This window comes from Lathyrus oleraceus, chromosome 3 (genome assembly GCF_024323335.1).
Source record: "Lathyrus oleraceus cultivar Zhongwan6 chromosome 3, CAAS_Psat_ZW6_1.0, whole genome shotgun sequence".
Lineage (NCBI taxonomy): Eukaryota > Viridiplantae > Streptophyta > Magnoliopsida > Fabales > Fabaceae > Lathyrus > Lathyrus oleraceus.
The window spans coordinates 10,146,990-10,170,962 of NC_066581.1; the positions used below are offsets into that span (position 1 = coordinate 10,146,990).

Sequence of the window (23,973 nt, forward strand, 5' to 3'; positions counted from 1 at the left end):
TGAATGTCGTGACATTCATTCCTGACAGCATATGCTATATTGTAGGTTGTTCAGTTTTCTGTTTCAGCTTTTTCTCAGACTATTCTTCAGGGATTCAACAACTGAGAGAAAATCCAGGAAAACAACAACCAAGCTACATTTAATGAACCTAACAAATAGCCTATTTGTTAGTAACCTAGATGTGGAATTTAGGGGAACTCGCGTGACCTTAAATTCAGGAGAATACAAGTGCAAAGGCCCAAGTACTGCAATATAAAAGGAAGTCGTTCCTTCATTCAGAACTGGGGATTTTGAGGCGTGAAGATTTAGTGTGTCCATCATACTTCACTGCTGTATTTTGTGAGTCTTGTATTAGACATATCTTGTAAGCCAAGCCATTATCACGTAGATGATTGCTTTGGCATAGGGTGTTCATTGAGTTGTAAGTGTTGTGTCGCTCAAAGCTTTTAAGCGTGAGTGTTGTGTATCTTGATTAAAGCTGTTAAGCACAATCAAGAGTTGTTTGAAGTGTGGCTTCAAAATTGTCTTTAATATTGATTAAAGGTAGTAATCACTGAGGTGATTGAGGGGGAGTGAGTAGGAACTCTGATCTTAAAGTAAGATTGAAATTGCATTGGGTAGGGATTAAGTGAAGAGTTGTAAACGAGTGAGTTTAGCTTTGAATTAATACTACTGATAGTGGATTTCCTCCCTGGCTTGGTAGCCCCCAGATGTAGGTCATGTTGGACTGAACTGGGTAAACAATTACTTGTGTTATTTACTGCACTTACTTTTAAGTTCTGCATAATTCTTGTCTGTGCAGAATTGGATGTCATAACAACCCGTGTGACATCTAAAGTCTGATTACTAGAATTTCATGCACGCAAGTAGAAGCAAACCCAAGCCAATTGAGATCCAAATCGAGCTTCAACACTGCAAACAGAAGGTGAATTTTGTGAAACTTTCTATCTTCGATTCTCTCTCAATTGTCCATTATTTCAAGTAATTTTTGGTTGGCTAAAGTCCTACCAATATAGGCAATAAGATTGAGTTGCTTTGAGGTCAAATCAAAGAAACTCAGATCATGCACCTCAAACTTCAAGTCCACGTATCTTTCAATATACTTGAAATTGGGTGAAAAATTAAGGCCAGATTCGAGCTCCTGAGCATTTTTCCTTTGAAATAGTGTCCTTGTTTTTCATTTTCTGTTTGGTTGAGGGTGGACCAGTCCGGTGAGGTCCACCAAAGAAGGTGACCGGAGCTAGGGCTCCGGTGGTGTGTTGGCATGTCCTGAACCATCTGATCATGAGTCCACGTTTTAATCTCCACCCTCCTTTTTAAATACCATTCCTATGACGCGTTGACTAAGGTGTATGGTGAGAAGCATGCGTTTGGCCATCAGATCTGTCACCTCAATTAATGAGGGAGATCTTATGGCCCTCGTTTTTTCTAATTTCTATTTTAATTCTGATTTTCCATTTTGTTCCTTTATTTTGTTTAATTCATATTAATTTCATTTTTATTCCGAAAAATATGAGACTTTCACCAAAAATCTTTAAATATTTTGAATTAAAATTATTTTCTGGATTAATTTTGATATTTTTCATGAATTAAATGTTTTTGTGCATATTTTTAATTGTTTTAAAATACTTCTAACTTTCCAAAAATCATGAAATTTTTTGTCTAAGGTCCTTTGACCTTGTTTGACCTAAGATAAATCCCTTGGCCATTTATTTGGTGTTTTGAAGGGATTTAAGGTTTTGTCCATTTTAAAATGCATTTTAAGTCATTTTTAATTTGATTTTTAATTGATTAAATGTTTAAAAATTATGTTGAGCCATTTTTATGGTCTTGTGATGTTTGACTTTCTGGTTAGGCCTTGGTCATGGTTGATTTGACTTTTTTGGGTCAATACCATTGGATTTAGGGGATTGATGAAATGTATATTTCATCTCCCAAAATGAATGGATGGTATTGATCAGATGAAACTCCTCTCATGATCAATTTGTGTTTCTATTTCCCCTTCCCTCTTCATCTTCATCCCTATTCTTCCTGAATCCCTCATTGACCAATGTAATCTCTTTATGTATAATGCTAGTTGATTCAATAATGACATTGTGTCAGATGAATTAACATGAGCCAAACTGAGATAGGTTCTCCCCCTTTTCTTTTAGTGTGTGGTATATTTTAGGAGTTTGGTTCTTTGTACCAAATCTCTAACATGCATTAACACCTATGTTTTTATTTCCCGACCTCAGATAGTTGTGACTTCTACATAAGTCCAATTACGATTGCTTAACATAAAGCTAAATTTGTCCCTCAAAGCATAACATTCTAGTAAGTGAGATTGTAAGTCTCCCATTATTCATGGCATTGTGTAGAAACTTGACCTTTTTTCCATTTATGAGAGCTAGTGGCATACTTGTTAATTTATCCAAGTTGGAGCCCTTCTCATGGATGATGTCTTGGTTTAAGGATTCATACTTGTGAATGAATGGTTGAGTGTTCTCCAAAGAATGACTTAATCAATTAAAACTCATCACTAACATTTGATTAATCATTGACTAACTTCTTAATTAACTTTGCTTTACTTTCAAGTCCTTTACTTTATGCAATTTAAATTTCAGTACCTTTATCATTCATTGTCATTTACATTTCATGCAACTTGTTTATGTTTCAAGTCTTTTCACTTTGCTCATTTGAGTCATATCTTGTGATTATATATATATATATATATATATATTGTTTTCTTTATTTTGATCTTGTTTGTGGTCTTAGGACCATAAAACACCTAATAACAACAAAAATCCTAAAAAATATTTTGGTGGACAGTTGGACTTGATCTGAGCTTTTGGACTTAGAACTAGGCAACATTCCATGTGCTAAAGGACTTGGCCAATGCCAACGTTTGAGACTGAGCTATCTTTGATTATGCCTTCATCTAATGCAAGACCCCGAGTCCCTTTGACTCATCTACTACTTTGTCTTTGTGCGTAAATGTTATATTATTAGTATTGTTCATGTTTGATGATTGTTCTGAGTTGATCAAGGAACATTTCATCTGCTACATTGGAAGATATTGAAGACTGCTAGTTATTGGAAGTCTTGCTTGAATATTATGGATATCTTTATTTAATGCATTGGTTTTCATATGATGCTTGGATATTGCTCATTGTTTATTGCTTGGTGATTGCTCAAGTCCAAAGGAAAATGAGTTTCTATATGACATTCTTGTCTATTGGATTGCACCACAATGGTCAGATCTTTTCAACTCTTAACTTTTAATTTTTTCCTAGGATATTATCTTCCCACTTCTTTCATTTAAAAATCTCTCCCTCTTTTCAAAAACTTTCTTTGCTTGTGATTTCAAACTTAGACATGTTTTAATGACTAGAAACTTTGGCCTTATGCCATTGAATTTTTCAAACCCTTCTTAAATCAAACTTGTAAGTAAACTTAATCATATTGACTTAAATTTCAAAAGACAAAAAAAGTTGACAACCTCATTCACATCTTTGGCCTTTTGTGCCTCTCCTTGTTAAACTTTTGTTAAAATCAATTTACCAACTTCTTTGAAATTTTTACCACGAACTACGGGGTTTTGATCCCTCATTTTTATGTTGGTACGTATGCATAAGACCGAATGTATTGTCAAACATAAAAATATAATCAATGAATTCTTTTCTCATCCCCTCACTTTATACTTTTACCAAACATAATTTATACCAAAAACATATGCATACAAAAAGGGCTCCCTAGGAGTACCTAGGACACTTTGGATGTTAACATCATCCCTTTGTGTAACCAACCCCCTTACCTGTAATCTCTGTCATTTTATTAGTTTTGATTTGAAAACTTCTTATCTTTGGGTTTTGTTCGTACTTTTCCCTTTTCCTTTGGAAACAATAAAAGCACGGTGGCGACTCTAGTTTTACTGACGTCAAGTTTATCCATAGCTTGATAGTCACGAATTTACTGCTACACTATAGTCAAACAATGGTTGGGTGTTGTGGCGATGGGATGTTTGGGTGTTCATTGGTGGGGGCTACGATGGCATGACAATGAATCGTATGAATCATTAGGGCTATAGACTGTTGTGGTGGTTGCGTATGGTTATTTGTGGTTAGGGTTTGATTCTTGGTTTTGAGTTTGGATGTGTGGCATAAATGGGTTGCGAGGTTGGGTGTTTGGTAGTTGGGTGTATATGGTATGGTGACAGTGTGAGGTTGGTCGTTGGGTTTGGGTGGGTTGACATTGTTCTTGGATGGGGATTTGTTGTTGTGCGTATGATGACGAAGCTAGTTGGCATGGATCAATCAATTACCTTGGCTCAGACATAAATTATGGCGTTGTAACCGACCTAAACCATGCCATATAATGTTGAGTTGGTCTATCACCTTATATGACTGGTTCGTTTAAGATGTCTTATCGTTGATTCCTCCAATGATGACACATCTCTTTTGCGAAGTCTCTCCAGTCAGAATAATCCCATTGGGCATCGACTCTTTATTGATACCAATCTCCTAAACACGTCGAATGTTTTGGAATTTGTTATTGTATGCCAAACTGCAGTTTTACATGGTCACTATGGTGCATCTCCATAGTAGTAAACTGAATAATTGGTGTTTTTGTTGTCCAAACTGCATCATCATCATGGTTAACCTAATGATCAAGACCCAGATATGGCCTCCAGATAAACTATATAAGAATATGACAAGATTAGATGATATGTAATTGGTTAATTTTTTTAAAATCAAATGTAGAGTTGTGTAGTAGTATTACATCGTCTGGTCTAATGTGTTCTAATAGATTGTGATAGACTACTACAGCGTATTTCAGACACCTATTGTAATTCATCCCTTTAACTGACCACTGATAACGCGAAAACGTATCGTATTTTTGGCTTCATATGCATTGCTTTTTACTTGATTAACACTTAGTATTATGCAGTATTTTATGTTTATTGCAGGTATTTATCGATTAAAAGGTTAACAAGCAAGCAAAGTGGAAAATAACAAAAAGGAAATAAAAAGAGAAGAAAATGGAGAAAAATAGAGAGAATGGGCCACCACGCCTAATGGGCTTGTGGAGCCCATCATCTGGGTGTGTGGCGCTCGCCAGATGACCTAAAGAGGATGATGGCGCCCACCACAAAGAATGGAAAGACCGTCGAAATGACGGAATTCGTAAATGGTCGGTGCTGATTTTTATAAAACTTATTTTTCCGGTTTTAGTTTCTTATTTTATTCAATCTGTTTTACGTACGAGAGTACAAAACAAACTAAGGTTACGGTCAACAAGAACGAGAGTTTGAGATTTTAACCATATAGCTGAAACTAGGCATTAATCCTAAACACAGCGAGAGCGCTTTAGGATTAATTAAACTTTATTCATATTAAAAAATTACTTTTAAATTCAAAATGAGGCCGCGAGAGCCAATCATTCTGGTTTAGGAGTATGGTCAGAGTCAATAAAAACGAGAGTGTGAGACTAAGTCCTTTTTATAAATAATTTCTACTGAAGAACATTTTGACCAATAAGATTACACCAAACATCTATCGAATCCCCGAAGTTTGATGCGTTACATACCGATATCCCTTTATCGCATATGCTTATTAATATTCTATTTACGCTATAGTTATTTCTCTTCATCCCTCCAATCTTAGAACGATCATCAGCCTTAGATTTACATAGTAACATTAGATAATGATACGTTCAATTATTAGTCCTTGTGGGTTCGATAATCTTTAAAACTACGCGATAGGACTGTGCACTTACAGTCACGATTCCCATAGACTTACTAAGTCGCGATCATATTTTTGGTGCCGTTGCCTGAGAAGAATTTAGTCGATATCGTAACTCCAGTTTGCCCAGTATAGACTAAGGCAAGCAATTCTTTTTCCCTTTCTACATTTGTCGAGTGTATGCCAAGTACTTGCTCTTAAGGCGAGAAATTAAAGCTACCGTTCGACGAACCTGAGCGTTATCTTAGATTGGAACTCCGGATACGAGACTTGATACGAGAACATCGTATCAAGCTAAATCTTCCCGACCTTAACATCCATATTTCTGAATCAGTTATTCAACCAGAGATGGCCGAAGGAGTGCAAAATCGTCCTCTTAAGTACTATGCAATCCCTTCGCAAGATGAACCACATAACATCATCGCTGCCCCTGCCATCGAGGCCAATAATTTCGAGCTAAAACCTTCGTTGTTGTCAGCCGTACAACAAAACTAATTTTCATGTAGTCCCACGGAGGACCCGAATCTACATTTGTCAGTATTTTTGCAATACACAAACACAATGAAAGCGAATGGTGTCAGCCCATATGCTATAAGACTACATCTTTTCCCATTCTCATTAAGAGATAGAGCTAGAGCTTGGCTCCATTATCTACCATCCAACTCTGTCACTACGTGGAACGAGTTGAAGAAAGTTTTCTTAGCCCGATATTTCCCACCTAGTAAGACGGCTATGCTAAGATCCCAAATGAACGGGTTTAAACAAAAATATAATGAATAACTTTTTGAAGCTTGGGAGAGATGCAAAGACATGATGAGGCTTTGTCCATATTACGGTCTAGAAGAATGGTTGATCATCCATACCTTTTACAACTATCTCTTGTACAACACAAGAATGACAATAGACGCTGTTGTAGGTGGCACACTGATGGATAAACCCTACAATGGGGCCTATCAAATCATTGAAAGTATGGCCCAGAATCATTACCAGTGGGGAAGAGAAAGAACCTCTGTAGAGAAACCTCCAACGAAAGGCGGCATGTACGAATTGAGCAATCTTGACCATGTTAAAGCCAAGGTAGATGCTCTTACTCAAAAGATAGACAACTTGACCATAACACCCGCAACCACCGTGGCTGCCGTAGCACCAAACTGCGAGATATGCGAAGTTCTAGGGCATGCTGCCCCAGAATGTCAACTCTTGACAGGAACCTCCACAAACCAGGTGAACTATTCTCAAGGAAACCCTTACTCAAACACCTATAACCCAGGTTGGAAGAACCATCCTAACTTTTCGTACAAAAACAATAATGCATTGTATGCACCTAACCAAGCACCTGCTGTACCACCAGGATATCATAAAGCTGCCACAAATACTCAAAATGCTCCTAGGAAGTCAAACCTAGAAATAATGATGCAAAACTTCATAGCTACCCAAGCCCAAACAAATAAGGATTTCCTAAATCAAAACATACACACTAGTGAGCAAATCAAGCAGTTAGCAAACAAGGTAGACACGTTAGCCACCCACAACAAAATGTTGGAAACACAAATCTCGCAAGTGGCTCAACAACAAACACCTACTGTTGCTCCTACAGGCACATTCCATGGACAGCCGCAACCAAACCCGAAAGGTCATGCAAATGCTATTATACTACGAAGTGGGACAGAACTAGACGGACTGACCGACCCTAGAATTCAAAACCCATCCACGCACCAAGACACTAGTAAGGAAAATGAGAAGGAAGACGATCAAGAGGAAGATAAAAACGAGGAGGCCGTAGAGAAAGAAGAACCTTATGTGCCTCCACCACCGTATAAACCCCCTATCCCTTATCCTTAAAGACTTGTTAAATCTAAAAGTGTAGAGCAATTTTGAAAATTTGTAGAGCTTCTAAAACTATTGAATATCACAATACCCTTTACATAAGCCATCACTCAAATGCCCTCATATGCTAAGTTTCTCAAAGAAATCTTATCTAACAAGAAAAAGATAGAGGATAACGAAACTGTTACACTTACTGCTGAGTGTAGCGCCATAATACAAAACAATATGCCTCCTAAGCTGAAAGACCCAGGTAGTTTCTCCATACCCTGTGTAATCGGAAAGTTTGTCATAGACAAAGCACTATGCGACTTAGGAGCCATTATTAGTTTAATTCCCTTGTCCATATGTGAAAGGCTAAAAATGGGAGAACTAAGACCTACGAGGATGTCCGTACAACTTGCGAATCGCTCTGTTAAATTTCCCGCAGGTATGCTAGAAACGTTCTGGTACGCATAGGACAATTCTATATTCCTATTGATTTTATAATCATGGATATAAAAGAGGATTTCAACATCCCTATCATATTAGGAAGACCATTCCTAGCTACAACCGGAGCTATTATAGATGTTAAGAAAGGCAAGCTAACCTTTGAAGTTGGTGAGGAAAAAGTCGAATTCATTTTGATGCAATTCCTAAAGGCACCAGCTATAGACGATACTTGTTGTCTAATAGATGTCATCGATGAATGCATAAGAGAGATGGAGAATGAATAAACATCATACTCTGAAATACTGAAAATTCCAAGGCCTCATACTTTTGAATATGAAAATTGGAGTAAGGAATACCAAGATGACAACCTAAGCGAATTCCTAGCACTAACGCCCGGCCATATGCATTGCCCAAAGAAACCAGCCCTAGAACTTAAGACGTTACCCAAAAATCTAAGGTACGAATTCCTAGACACTGAACTTGAGTGACCTGTAATAGTGAATACAGACTTAGGGAAGATAGAGACCGAAAAGCTTCTGTACGTTTTGAGAAAATATCCAACTGCTTTAGGCTACAATATCTCAGATCTAAAAGGAATAAGCCCTTCTATATGCATGCATCACATAATGCTAGAGGAAGACAATAAGACCTCTAGAGAACATCAAAGAAGGATAAATCCCATTATGAGTGATGTAGTAAAGAAAGAAGTGCAAAAGCTGTTAGAAGCAGGTATTATCTATCCGATATCCGATAGTCAATGGGTCAACCCAGTACATGTCGTGCCAAAGAAGGGAGGCTTCATAGTTGTTAATAATGAAAAAGGAGAATCTATAGCACAAAGAGTGGTTACTGGAAGTAGAATGTGTATTGATTATAGAAAATTAAATAAAGCCACTCGGAAGAGTGGTTACCGTTTATCGATCAAATGCTTGAATGATTGGCTAAGCATTCTCACTTCTGCTACTTAGACGGTTATTCAGGATTTTTCCAAATTCTTATTCATCCTAACGACCAAGAGAAAATGACCTTCACATGCCCCTATGGTACATTCGTCTACCGACGAATGCCATTCAGACTGTGTAACGCTCCCGCAACATTCCAAAGATGCATGATGTCAATTTTCGCTGATTTTATAGATGACATCATGGAAGTCTTCATGGACGATTTCTTTGTATGCGGACAGAGCTTTGAAGGTTGTCTATCGAATCTTGAAATGGTACTAAAAAGATGCGTAAAAGTGAACCTCGTGCTAAACTGGGAAAAATGCCATTTCATGGTCCGACAAGGGATCATACTCGGACACATAGTATCTGATAAGGGGATTGAAGTCGACAAGGCCAAAATAGAAGTTATAGAAAACCTTCAGCCTCCGAAAATCATAAGAGAAATACGAAGCTTCTTAGGACACGCTAGTTTCTACCGACGACTCATTAAAGATTTCTCAAAAATCACCAAACCACTGACTGGATTATTGATGAAAGACGCCAAATTCATCTTTGATGACAAATTCCTAGCGGCGTTTGAACAACTGAAAACAACTCTTACTACTGCACCTATCATGCAACCACCCGATTGGAGATTACCCTTTGAAATCATGTGTGACGCTAGTGACTATGCTGTAGGCGCAGTCTTAGGACAAAGAAGGGATAAGAAACTTCATGCAATATACTATGCAAGTAGAACCCTAGACCCTACACAGATGAACTACGCCACCACAGAAAAGGAACTTTTAGCCGTAGTGTTCGCTCTGGATAAATTTTGTTCCTACCTAGTAGGAGCAAAGATAATTATCTATACCGACCATACTGCAATTAGGTACCTGCTAAACAAAAAGGACGCCAAACCAAGACTCCTAAGGTGGATCTTACTATTACAAGAGTTTGACCTAGAAATCAAGGATAAAAGGGGCACTGAAAACATCGTGGCCGATCACTTGTCAAGAATGGAAGGTATTGAACCTGAACGAGTGCCTATAAACGATGATTTCCCATGCGAAAGACTCATAGCCCAACTGGAAAGCAATACAGCTAAATATGCGTTAACCCATAAGGATACCAAAACAAATGAGGTAGTGGAAGCAATTTACACCAAAACCATACTAGCATGGTACGCTGATTTCGTCAACTACTTAGCAGCTGAGGTGCTTCCACCAGACTTGACTTACCAACAAGAGAAAAAATTCTTCCATGATCTTAAACATTACTATTGGGATGAGCCTCTGCTTTTCAAGAGAGGCGCCGATGGCATTTTCCGTCGATGTATCCCCGAAGATGAGGTAAAAAATGTAATCTCCCACTGTCATTCTGCTCCCTATGGAGGACATGCAAGCACCTCGAAGACTTGTGCTAAGATCTTGCAAGTCAGCCTCTTTTGGCCCACTTTGTGGAAAGATGTCCACATCGCGATCACAAATTGCAACCGGTGTTAACACACTGGCAACATATCTAGATGCGACGAAATGCCACTTAAAGGCATTTTAGAAGTAGTAGTCTTCGATGTTGGGGGAATCGATTTTATGAGACCTTTCCCATCTTCTTTTGGTAACAAGTATATCCTTGTTGTGGTCGATTACAAATCAAAATGGATTGAGGCCATATCATCTTCAACAAATGACACACGAGTGGTAATTAGACTCTTTAAGCGTATAATCTTCCCTAGATTCGGAGTGCCGAGACTTGTCATCAGTGATGGTGGCTCCCATTTCATTTCAAGGATTTTTGAAAAGCTATTACTGAAATATGGAGTCCTGCACCGCGTAGCAACACCTTATCACCCACAAACAAGCGGGCAAGTAGAAGTCTCGAACCGAGAAATTAAAGAAATCTTAGAAAAGACGGTTGCCACCTCTAGGAAAGATTGGTCCTCAAAATTACATGAAGCCCTGTGTGCATATAGGACAGCTTATAAGACCCCAATAAGAACCACACCTTTTAAGCTAGTTTTTGGAAAATCATGTCATTTGCCGGTAGAATTAGAACATAAAGCATATTGGGCCATTAAGACCCTTAATATCAATTATACTTCCGCAGGAGAAAAAAGAATATTAGATATCCACGAACTAGAAGAACTTAGACTAGATGCGTATGAGAATGCCCGAATCTATAAAGAAAGAACTAAAAAATGGCACGACAATCGCATATCAAGGAAAGAGTTTAAGGAAGGTGACAAAGGACTTCTGTTTAACTCCTGCCTCAGACTCTTCTCTGGAAAACTTCGTTCTAGGTGGTCCGGTCCCTTCAAAATTACCAATATCTTTCCAAATGGAGCAATAGAGATAAAGGGAAAAATGAGAGAATCATTCATAGTAAACGACCAACATTTGAAACATTACCACAACATTGATAACAATGATTTCATTGCAAATCTAAAGCTTGCAGAGCTTCGTGCTCATTCAAAAGAATAACACCTATCCTATTTCTATCGAGCTTACGACAATAAACAAAGCGCTTGGTGGGAGACAACCCACACTCTATCTTTAACTATTTAATTTAATTATCTAAATTTCTGATTATTACTATTGCTTATTTTTCATTCTTTCTTTCTTTCTTATTTCTCATAAAGTCAATCAGTATCTTTCTTTATTATTGACCATTACTAACTTAATGTTGTTATCTACTTCATTTTATCTAGCTATTGACCATCACAATGAAACAAGTAGATTACATGGATATAGTCTTCAGAGGCAGAGCTCAAAGGAGACGTTTTAAGGCTCTAGCTCAGAGAGAAATACCACTAACTTTATACCCAGATGGATGTATAATGACTAAATTAGGTATAAGAGACAGTGTTATGTTCCTAATTAACCAACTAGGCTGGGACACCTTCGCCATCAAACGAAAATTTAGTTCCTACAGTAGGTTGACTTTAGAATTCCTAAGCTCCCTAGTGTACCTGTCAAACCATGGTATGGGATTTAACAAAGGCCTCATCACCTTTAGGTTGTTCGATAATGACTACCACTACACCTATAGATAAATGGATGAACTCCTAGGATGCCCTAATGGTCCTGATACCTTTACCATTACCCAGGAAGACAGGCTTGTAGACCATCAATTAGATCTCTTTTGGGGTAGCATCACAGGAAACGACCATCCCGAGTCGAGCCTTATGCATTCAGAGAACATCCATAACCTTGTCATTCGTTACTTTCATAAGATCCTAGATCACACCTTATTTGGAAAGGAAACGAATAGAACAAAACCTTTGTGTCCAAAGACGAACTCTTTATAATGTATTGTGCATCACAGGCTCGACCTGTTAACGCCACTACATTCATGATAGCTAATTTGTATCGTATAGCACAGTAAGACCATGGACCAATCTCAATGGGAGTCTTAGTGACCATGATAGCAAATGCCATGGGACTGAAATACCCACTCGTCAGGGTTATACGAACCATGAACATCCGATTTTGTGTCAACACCGGTATCATTAGGAACCTAGGTCCGGATGTGTTTGAATTCCTAATTAACAACCAAGTAGTACACCTGTTTACCCTACCAGACCATAGGACAAGTGTACATGATAGGAATAACTCGTTCTATGATTTGGATGGACCACCAGATGCACCACCTTCTCCTCTAGAGACACCCAAAATCTACGACCACTATGACAATTATCTCTCTGACGCTGAATCACACGCCCCAGTTATACCTGCTGCACCTCTCGCCGATCATGTTGCTGCCATCAAAGTTGTTCAGACAGACGTCGCCAATCTGAGAGGCGAGTTGAGCACTTTGCGCGTGGAATTCCACGACTTTATGGATGTAGTGATAGAGAACATGAATCACATTTACCAGTACTTCTACTCGTTCGCTCCTCCTACCAGCAGTCGCCGTAATGACTAATTTATTGGAATATTACCGATTCACTGACATTTATTTTATTTTCTTGTTTGGAATTTTATTGTTATTTGTTTTTACACATTGGGAATTTATTTAATTACTTCATTTCTTTTTATTCCAGTAGACGAATTATATCATCTTTTCCCGTCTACTCCATTCTTTTATTCTTTAATTTTGCGTTTTAATTTCATTTTACTATATCATGTTTATTATTCCTACCTATATATTATGTTGGTTATCTTCTAACTAGTTATTACACCATTATTCCATGCCGATAAACTAAAATTCAAATGAAAATTATGGTCAAAGCAATAAACTGACACACACATGGGAGCAGACCACACTATATGTGGTGCCTGCCACACACAACAGTGGCGCCCATGTGAGGACAGTGGCGCCCGCCATAAGTCTCTAGTGGCGCCTGCCACGAGCATGAAAAGTGGTGCCAACCACTACACAGCCTTTCACATGCACGCTGCTACTTATTGTCACATCAAATCACTTAATTGTTTTGTCCCTTGCATGCTTGACAATGCCTTAAAGCCTTTTCAACCATTTTCAAAATTCTTTGACGAAGGCATTGAAGACCGTGAGTGAAATTTATTTCATCAATAAATTTCCAACCACCATCACCTCTATATAAACAACCAACATAACCTCACAAAACCACACCTCTCATAAGCATAATTCTCCTCTCTCTTGCTCTATTCTTACCACATTACACAAGAAGTGTAAAAATTCATCATGGCACAAATGAGGAAATACGAAATAGTGTTCAGAAACGTCGAGCCAGGTGAATTACAGGAAGAGACGTACACGTCTCTAAGCGCAAGAAAGATCGAATCAACAAGACACACCGATGAACCCTGTTTATTTGCCTTAGGAATTTTGGACAGTGTTAACTATATGCTAGGCGCCTTAAATTTAAATTATTTCATATCTCTTAAGGACCCTGTCTATGCTCAATTAACACTAGAGTTTCTAAGTTCATTAATTTTTAGTCCCACACCCAACACAAACTACTACAGTGGGACTGTCCAGTTTCGTTTATTCAACGTCGAATATGCCCTTACATTTTCCCAACTAGTGAACCTGCTACATTTCCCCCATGGGGATGGTGTAGTAAGTGAGGTTCCAGATAGTGAGGGTTGGCAACGCGCCTTCCAACCATTTTGGAGGGTAATAATCGGTACAGTAACCCATAATTTTGAGGGAAATAGAGCTACTCTAATGAACAACCCGGTTATTCGATATTTCCGCCAAATATTGGCGTCCACCATTTTTGGCCGAGCAAATTCTAACAAGGTGAACAAAAAAGAACTCTTTTATTTGTTTTCCATATTTTTGCCACAAAAGGTGAATACTGTCCCTTTTATGCTATCTCACATGCAGGTCATTGTCAATGCGAAGAGAGGGCCGATTATTTTTGGAGGTTTACTAACCTCCATAGCCAGAGTCCTAGGACTCGAAGAAAAATTCTCCAGGCTAACCCCCCTCCCGCATCATGCCATTGACATAGACATGGCAAGGAGCATGAAATTAGTAAAACGAATAAGAGACGGAAAATTTAATTTAATAATTACAAATAATGTCTTACAAGATTTCATCCTCCCAAATCCAATATCGCACAGATGTGCGTAACCCGGATAATTAATGTTATATTAATGATTTGGTGCCTAACCAAGTCCCCGTGCACATTCTTGAGAATGTAGTTGCTGGCGAGGACAACGATGAGGATCACATTCCGGAGAAAACTGCTCCTGCTACTGACCCACACACCACACACATGTCATCTGAAAATGTTACAGGTAAATCCTCCAGCCAAAGACCCATAAGAAGAAATGGGCACCAACCACTCTCGATGAGGTCTATGCTGAACTGCTGCAGCGTAGCGAACTAGACGCTCAATGCGACCTACAAATCCAAAACATGGAAGCTCAGCAAACTGAAATGATGCAAATCCTTCGCCAAATGCAGCATGATCAACACAACCATGCTTTCAGAACTGAACATAACATGTCTGACTCGATCGATGAAATGACAACATTGACAATATGTGGAGGACCTACAAGACTTTACGCCCCCTCACCAGCCAGGAAATGGTGGACGTCCATGTACACGTGGCAGACGGCGCCAGTAGCAGGCTACCCAAGTTCTACCTTTCTCTCCTATCTTATGTCGTTGCATTGGGGACAATGCAAGATTTAAGTATGGGGGAGGAAGCTTTATCGCTTTTATTTATCGCTTTCTAGGTAGATTTAAATTATTGTTATTTCCTTTTGTTATTTTATTTTTTTGTTAAAGTGTCAATCGAGTTAAATGTGTTGTCGAGTCTTTATGCGTGGTTTTCGTTATTTACTAATTCTCCTATTTGCTTAAGCCATACAATTTTTTTGCAAAAATATAGACTTAGAGATACAATACATCTTTTGAAAATTCTAACCTATATATCAAACTAAGATTGAATTGTAGAGATTTGGAAAAACTTTATAAGATCGGTATCGTTTTAACACCTTAAATTTCTCAAGTATAAGATCGATTTGAGTACTTGTCATGCCATAACCTTAAATTATATCTGTTAATATTCCTTAAGTAGTTTATCTAGCAGTCAACACCATCCTAAGCATACACTACGCAAGAAGTCGATGCAAATAAGTGTATGATCTCAAGCTTAAAAGAAGAAAAGATTGCGAAATGCATGAAAAATATTGTTCCTTCTAAGTTAGGTGACCCTCACTTGGTCATTTAGCCCAACGGTATAACCATCTTTAACTATTATTTAAGCCAAAGTGCGAAAAAAAATTAAAAATAATAATAATGATGAGATCATAGTCACTAACAGATTATCTTGCTATGAATGTGAAAGGATAACGGGCTTAATGTGACTGCGCAAGAATGAAAAAGGATAAAAAGAAGGTTTAGTAAGTTAGGCCTAAGAATGACAACATGATTCAGATAGGAGGGAGACTTATGGTTGCAATATTGCGACTATGTGTTCCAACGACACCCTTAGTGTGGAAGTGAGTACCTGTTAATGCAATTTTTAACCAAAGTAAAGTTTATAGACTAGAATGAGTATCCGAATGCAACTGTGTCTTTTTACAATCCTTGATACTTCATGCTACAAACATATTACCAAACTTTTTATTCATATATGCAGCATTTGCTTGAGGACAAGCAAAGGTTTAAGTATGGGGGAGTTTGATAACGCAAAAACGTATCATATTTTTGGCTTCACGTGCATTTCTTTTTACTTGATTAACACTTATTATTACGCAGTATTTTATGTTTATTGCAGGTATTTATCGATTAAAAGGTTTACAAGCAAGCAAAGTGGAAAATAGCAAAAAGGAAAGAAAAAGAGAAGAAAATGGAGAAAAATAGAGAGAATGGGCCACCACGCCTAATGGGCTTGTGGAGCCCATCATCTGGGTGTGTGGCGCTCGCCAGATGACCCAAAGAGGATGGTGGCGCCCACCACAAAGAATGGAGAGTGTGGCGTTTAACCCTATATTGGTGGCGCTCGCCACGAAGTCAAAGACTAGGGTTGTGGCAACCGCCACAACCTGGTCTTCCCTATTATTTCTCCAAGTTTCTAGCCACGAATCCACTCACCTTTGGCTACAATTTAGGGGAGTGTAAAATATATAAAAGGGAGTTTTATTTTCCGCCAGCTCTCTTTCTCTCTTCCAGCTTTCAATCGTACGGTTAATTTTTAGTCAGATTTATTTTCTTTTAGTTTCCTAGGCAGTTTTTCCTACTTTGTAACAGTGATAGTTTCTCCACATCGGGGACTATTGCAATTTATTTTACGCATTTGAATTCAATTGTAACAGTTACTCATTGCCAAAGCCTGCCGACATTATTTTATTTGAAGAATCAAGGTTCAGTTCGAGTTCTCAATTCATAATCCAAGTTTTATTTTGATTGCTATTTTATTTATTTATGCCTTATTGCATGTTTGATTTTCCGAATACCATGTCTGTTACCGGATCCATGTACGGCTAAACCCTTAGGTATCGGTATTTAAAGACCGTCGAAATGACGAGATTTGTAGATGGTCGGTGTTGATTTTTATAAAACTTATTTTTCCGGTTTTAGTTTCTTATTTTATTCAAATTGTTTTACGTACGAGAGTACAAAACAAACTAACGTTACGGTCAACAAGAACGAGAGTTTGAGATTTTAACTAGATAGCTGAAACTAGGCATTAATCCTAAACACAGTGAGAGCGCTTTAGGATTAATTAGACTTTATTCATATTCAAAAATTACTTTTAAATTCAAAATGAGACCGCGAGAGCCAAGCATTCTGGTTTAGGAGTATGGTCAGAGTCAATAAAAACGAGAGTGTGAGACTAAGTCCTTTCTATAAATAATTTCTACTGAAGAATATTTTGACCAATAAGATTACACCAAACATCTATCGAATCCCCGAAGTTTGATGCGTTACATACCGATATCCCTTTATCGCATATCCTTATTAATATTCTATTTACGCTATAGTTATTTCTCTTCATCCCTCCAATCTTAGAACGATCATCAGCCTTAGATTTATATAGTAACATTAGATAACGATACGTTTGATTATTAGTCCTTGTGGGTTCAATAATCTTTAAAACTACGCGATAGGACTGGGCATTTGCAGTCACGATTCCCATAGACTTACTAAGTCGGGATCAACCACCTAGATCGAAAACATTTGAAAAATATTATTTACAGTTAGTTGTAATATAAAGTCTAATAAATTAGATGGTAAAATTTTTAACTTACTTTGTTGCAAAGGGGAATATGAATGGTTTATCGTTTACCGGGGCGAGTGACGACATTCTTGACCAACCCCATGCTTGTAGCAAATACGCGCATGAATAAAACGTACAAGTATTTTTTTTGTTGCATTTTTACACAACACACTATATAGATGGGCCAAAACAGCTGAACCATAACTATATATGCTTACCTTATTTATGTTTCGTAGCAACGACAAATACATAATATTTACCGTATTACCAATACTTTCAGGAAATAAAAAATTACCAAATAGAATCATAATATAACATCGAGCTTTAATTATTTTTTCATACGATGAAATTTTGCCTGTCATTAGCGACAATCCGTCGTTAAAGGTGAGTACAATAATCTCACATATTGTAACACAATACAACTATACTTCATCATACAGGAAGACTTGGATAGCTAGGACAAAGTCAATTGAAAAAGTGTATGGAGATTGAGAGGAGTCTTACAAATAACTTCAAAATACTTGGTGGCTCTTAAACAGTATGCTCTAGGGACTATTGTGAAGTTAGAAACGTTGTCGACGTATACCCTAGACGAGACTTGTGCTATTGGAAGTGGAATATTCCACTGTCTCTTCTGGGCGTATCAACCATGCATCAAAGGTTTTGCTTTCTGTAAACCTATTATACAAATTGATGGTACATGGTTGTACAGGAAATATAAGGAATACTACTGATGGTAGTGGCATAAGATGGCAACAATAACCTTTTTCTAATCGCCTTTGCCCTAGTTGAAGGGGAGACTGCTGAGGGATGGAGTTTTTTCCTAAAAAATCTCTGATTGCACGTTTCTTTTCAACCTAACTTATGTTTGATCTCTGACTGACACCCTTCAATAATGAGTGCCTACAAAAACATTGATAATGGTTGGCAAGATCCTTCGTTGATGCATGTATACTGTAGTATACATATCGCTCAAAATTTTATGCGGGAGATCAAAGATAAAACATTACGGAAAAAGGTTGTCAATGTAGGTTATGCATTAACAGAACCTTCTTTCAAACACTACCACAAAGACATCAGATTGTCAAACGCATATGTAATACGATGGATTGATAGTATTCCATTGGAGAAGTGGACTAGGGCATACGACAACGGTCAATGTTGGGGCCACATGACAACAACCTATTTAATGCAAGCAACCTACCTATAACCTCTTTAATGCAAGCAACCTATTTCAAGCTAGGGGCGCTGTTTGAGACCATACGTTCCAAATGGAGTTCAGTTTACAATCTAAGTAGTTGTTTAGTGATGCTTCAATGAAATTCATTAGACACGAAGCTGCCAAAGCTAACACACATGTGGTCACGGTGTTTGACCATATTAAAGGTTGGTAAAATGTTGTTGAGTCCATGGATCAAAATGAAGGCATACCGAGGGGACAATATAGAGTGGTACTAGATAGAGGTTGGTGCGACTGCGGAAAGTTCCAAGCCTTTCATATGCCCTGCTCCCATGTCATAGCGGCATGTTCAAAGGTTTGACGGGATCCATCATACTTACTATCTGACGTTTACAAAGTCATAAGCATGTCCAATGTTTACAAAATTTGCTTTTCAGGGGTGGCAAAAGAGGATTACTGACCTGAATATCAAGGGGACATTCTCTGGCATAATGAAGTAATGCGAAGAAAGAAAAATGACCGCCCAAACAGCACCCATATTTGAACCAAAATGGATACGGCGAACAAAATGGTTCGATTATGTAGTTCATGTCGCCAACCCAGTCATAATCGTACTAACTGTCCTAGTGTTGGAACAAGCACAACAAGATAATTTTAACTGTACCTCTTTTGCTTTATATATAAAAAAACATTGATTTCATATGATAACTTTATGAGGAAATACCATCACAAACAAATACAACACATTCAACACACAAGCAACACATAAACAACAACACAATAAACTACAACAAATAAAATACCATTACTATACCTATGCGATTACAACCATCAAAACAATTTTGAACATATTATACATCATCCTGTGAACGTATCTATCAGTCTTAATATCCACCCATACACGAACTTCTCCATTTTAGTTGAACGTAAACTCAAGCCATTGAATTATTCTAATCCTTTCATCCTCTTCAATTTCTCCATCTAACAAATGGTCCAACATCCGATTAAGACGTTCGAACGATTCTATATTCCAAAGTTGAATCTTTATCGGAGGTTGCACTGCTGAAAAGATTAAATCAACATTTCTCTTATGAATGTATTTAGACATGATTAAAGAAAACAAAATTGAAGGAGATTGAAGAAATTGAAGGAAAGTGGAAGGAGGGTCAGAAGTTGTGTGAAAAAATATGGGAGATGCGCATGGAATTTATAGAAGAACCAAAGCATGCATGCGCCAATGCACTAGGCTCCACACATATATAACACATGCATGCGCTAATGCGTGTCGCACACACATACATAACACATGCATGCGCCAATGCATGTGACACACACACACACACACACATGCAAACATGCATGCGCCAATGCATGTGGCACCTACATGCATTAACTTTGCATGCATGTGCCAAGGCTCCGGGCGCCTTCTGTCTAGGTTAGTTGGATGCTCCAGTTCAACTGGCGCATCGGTAGAAAAAAGTGGTTATTTTGGTATTTTTTTGAAAATTTGGTTATTTTGGGATTTTATTTGAAAACATTGGTTATTTAAAAAAAACCACATTTTCCAAGTTGATAGGCACTGGGAAAATTTAGAAAATTAAAGTTTATAAACTCATCTACACTAATCTCTCTCTATATTTAAGCATAAATAATTAATCTAATGCTTGTGGGTACTATCTCATCTTCTCTATAATACTTGTTGTTGACTATGTACACTTTCACATTACTTTTACACACACAAAGTATGTTAGTGGGGCACAGACTCATATAAATGAGTTTTAATATCATTTATCACTTTATTTTTTGCATTTCACCGTTGTAGCATGTAATTATGAGTAAATGTATGGCAAATGAAGAAGATAAAAAAAACAAGTGAAGAACAAAATGCACATAGATCTTCAAGTTTTCACAACTTGTTTTCTAATTCCACCCATGCCCAAAGTTGCTCCATAACCTTGGATCCATGACTCGACTATCATTCCAGACCTCTCTTCCTAGTCACAACTTGAACGAGTTGTGTTCTCCGCCTCAAGAGTATTAATGTTGTCTGTTTCATACTACTGACAAGAGAAAAATAAGGAATGGATTAGGTGACTTTAGTTTTCCATAACTTTGATAAATTTAGTTATATTTTTGGAGAGAGAAAATAAAAAAAATTGGAGGGAAAGTAGATGAGTGAAAGTGATTCAGGAGAGAGATAGAAACAAAGTCATGGTGACTTTTCCTCCCTAAAGTCATCCAAACCCTACCTGAAAAAGTATGTTTAAGAAGTTGAATGTTTGGTCTGGATAGGAGTTTCTACGGCTTGTAAATATAACAATAAGTTAGATGTGATTTGAGTTGTTGAGTAGGTGGAATGTATTCTTAAAACTCTGTTGTATAAGACAATGTAGGTATATAGTTTTTTGTCCTTACAAGCAACCCTACACCTATTTGCATAATTTTTTTTATAAACCTCACATCCCTACTATTCAAGACATTATGCTCTAACATGGTTTTCTTGAACTGTTTCAATGAAGAAAACTCCCTTCCAACATTGAAAGTAAAATCCTTACTAAGATAGTCTTCTTCATTGAATCTAATTACATTAGGCATATCCTCCCCATTGTCAAGTTCATCATCTTCTTCATTGAATATAGTTTTCCATAACTTTCATCATCTTCCCCACTATCAAGTTCATCAGTCATGTAGCATTCCTTAATTATATGTCTCATGCCTATCTCTTCTATGATAAAGGATTAATTGGACGGTTCAGTTCTAGAATCACCATTAACAACAAGTGTAATTTTAGGTTGGTCATGACAGACCGTTAATACATATATTTAGTCATATAATTAGAGGAAAACAAGTAAAAGTCGAGCAAATATGAAGAAGAATGACCAAAGAATGAGGTAAAAATAAATAACTGTGCAAATTGCGGACTTAGTAAAAATTTGAGTGAAAAGGAAGCAAAAAAGAGTGAAGCTTCAGAAATAATTACATCCACCATCATTCACGGGATATGGCATTTAAAGTTGCATCACGCATACGATGCAGGGTATCACGCGTGCGATGGTCACTTTTCTGGACTTTTTCTGACGTGTTCTGGTCCATTCGGACGCCTTTAAAAGAGGATTTTCTGCACTTTCACAAGGGTTACGAAATTGGGAGATTGAAGCACGATTTTGAGGGCATGAGTGGAGATTTTTTGGAGCATTTGAAGTCATTGGAGGCCATCTCTTTAAGGGACTTCTTATGTTATCTTTGTCTATCCATTGTGGTATTGTTAATTGCACTATGAGTAGATATATTCTTCTAGATTAGGTTGTATTAGGATGAACCTATTTCTATATTGTTGGATTCTATGTTGATTTGACCATTGTATGAACCTATTGATCTATAATCTTATTCTATTGTGTCTTGTTCATAATGCTTTTTATGTGAGATACTTTTTTAATCTGATTTTGGGCATATAGGGAATACCGACCATTAGTCTATGTGTTTGACCTAAGGCAATTATTGTACTTACACTGGTTGAATAGGGATTGGAGATCCCGAGTAGTGTCATATAGAATTGATGTTCTATACATCGCTTAACCCTGCTTACGATGGTGGACTAGGGATAGAAAGATCTGAGTAGTGGTTAATGATTTATTTCGTGAGGGATTAACTATAATGGTTTTGTTAATTCATTATGGGATTATAGTAATTGAATCATTCGTACAGGGAGTCAAACATCAACAACAGAGGAATAGGGGATTCTGCAACACAACTTGACTGTCTTTGTGATATTGTTTACTCGTTTATTTACTTTTCGCACTGAAATTCGAAAACTCCCCCTTTTACTAGTTTTTATAAATTGCACACATTTTGTCTTGCTTTGAGGCAGTCCCTATGGATTTGATCTTTTTATTACTTCGACATTATCGGTACACTTGCTGAGAAGTCATCAAGTTTTTGGCGCCGTTGTCAGGGACAATTGATTTTTCAACAAGGCGACATTTGTGCAATTTTTATTTCAGTATTTTTAATTTTTGTTTTATTTTCTTGTTTATTATAGTGCTACTGAGGTATTTTATATTTATGTATGCGCAGTTCAGGATCACCATTAATTCCATTGGATCCAGAAATCGAAAGAGTCGCATGTGCTCTCAAGAAAGCAGTTATAAAATGGTTAGTGGGTTAGCATAAATCAACTGAAAATGCAATGTATCTGATGAATCCATAACTTAATAAAATATGAACTTCAACCATAAGTCAAATCCAAATTGCTTAAAATAAGGGGCAACCTATCCATTCTTCAAAGTACCATGGATGAACTCATGATCATCCAATGGTAGGTTTGAAGTGTGGAAGGTTTTTATCAACCTTAAACCAAGCACATCATAAATTAAATGGTTTTCATTAGTCCTTCATTTCAAGACTCCAAAAGTCTATCATAAATGATCCAAATAAAATAAATAAAATCACCATTAAATTCTAGACGAAAAAATAAGGGGGGGTTGATGTTCAACACATTTATAAATAATAGTAATAGAGGGGTTAAAAAAAATCAAAATGGGAATAAATGGTAAAAATAAATAAATGAAATAAGTGAGAAAAGAAAATGAATGGAGTTTTGCTCACGTTGGGGGGATCAACCCCCTCTCCCACTGGGCCAATGGCCCAGTTGTGATATGGAAATGCGCTAACAGAATAAATAATAAATTTGGTAAGTAAATGAGATTCGCGTGCCCAAAAACCAACCACAGTAGGACACAGATTTGGTTTGAATTCAAATTTGGCACGAGGCAATGACTCAACATCGTCTTCAACCTCGAGATTTTTGAAAATCAGAGGTTTGAAATAAGCAAAATCAATGGGATTTTTTCATGGAACTTCATTATATGAACCAAAATAAATCATCCACCACACTCATTACCCATTGATTGGCTTTGAGTGTAGAGTTCTTCCTCAAAAATCAGAATAATAAACTTAACCTAAAACAAAAATTAAATGATGGAAATGGAGCAATTGAAGCTAAAAGTTTGGGGTCAATGATCAGTGAAAGATTTCGAGCAAGAGGGTAACTTGTTTGAGTGAAGGAGATAAGTATTTCTAACTGGTCAGAAGCAACTCAGGGAAGGATTCCGACGACTGAGCTTAGCTCGGATGAGGCTTGGGGTGGATGAGTTAGGGATTATAATAGCTTGAGTGAAGGTTGGTGAAGGTTTTTGGGTGGTTATTTTGGATTGAAACTCTGAAACTAAG

General features: G+C 37.4%; 1 non-coding gene across 1 annotated transcript; it reads right to left on the reverse strand.

Moving 5' to 3' along the window:
• Positions 1 to 6,455: 6,455 nt before the first annotated feature.
• Positions 6,456 to 6,562, reverse strand: LOC127133984 (small nucleolar RNA R71). The gene has a single exon (XR_007807769.1). It is a non-coding gene; the product is annotated as a small nucleolar RNA R71 (small nucleolar RNA).
• Positions 6,563 to 23,973: the final 17,411 nt, after the last annotated feature.